The sequence below is a fragment of the Penaeus monodon genome, chromosome 19, assembly GCF_015228065.2.
Source record: "Penaeus monodon isolate SGIC_2016 chromosome 19, NSTDA_Pmon_1, whole genome shotgun sequence".
NCBI lineage: Eukaryota > Metazoa > Arthropoda > Malacostraca > Decapoda > Penaeidae > Penaeus > Penaeus monodon.
The window spans coordinates 2,385,736-2,386,305 of record NC_051404.1 but is presented as its reverse complement, the minus strand read 5'-3'; the positions used below and the strand labels follow the sequence as shown (position 1 = coordinate 2,386,305).

Genomic DNA, 570 nt, shown 5'->3' with positions numbered 1-570 from the left:
TACATAACTATATGGTATGCCTTTTGTGCGTCAGTAAGTTACAGATGATATTAATGTCAGGCCTTCCAAAGGACTGAGCGCCGCAACGTGCATGAGTCAAACGCCTCATCCAGTGCAGCAAATGCAAATGCAAACCGCCAGACAGACATTTCCATAAACCGATCTCATAACACATGGCCTTTGTCCTCAATATCCGAATTAAATCGTGAATCCGGTGGCCGCAGGATCGCCGATGGCTTTGCATATTTGTTCCAATCCGGATGCGAAGTTACGCGAACGCCTCGCGCTGTACACATTTGTTGGTATCCAGATACAAAGTTACGCGAACTCAATTGTTTTAGGGAAAGGACATTGTTGTAGCAAGAACAAAAAAAAATAGTAATAACAAATAAATAAACGATCATTGCATTTATGTTTTCCCTGCATGAGATAATGCGATGATGCTTAATTAAACATTTGAGATTTTAAAGAAAATATAGTGTGAGGAGCAACGCCCACGCAGATTCTGTCCATAAAAGGGATTGATAATTTTCACGCTTCGGTGTTTTTTTTTTTGTTTGGATAATGATA

At 40.0% G+C, this 570-nt stretch overlaps 1 protein-coding gene across 1 annotated transcript in view; it reads left to right on the top strand.

Moving 5' to 3' along the window:
- The window catches only part of LOC119584971 (microtubule-associated protein futsch-like), a gene marked incomplete at its 5' end in the record, with an annotated part of 346,977 nt that overhangs the window by 210,347 nt on the left and 136,060 nt on the right, over positions 1 to 570 (top strand).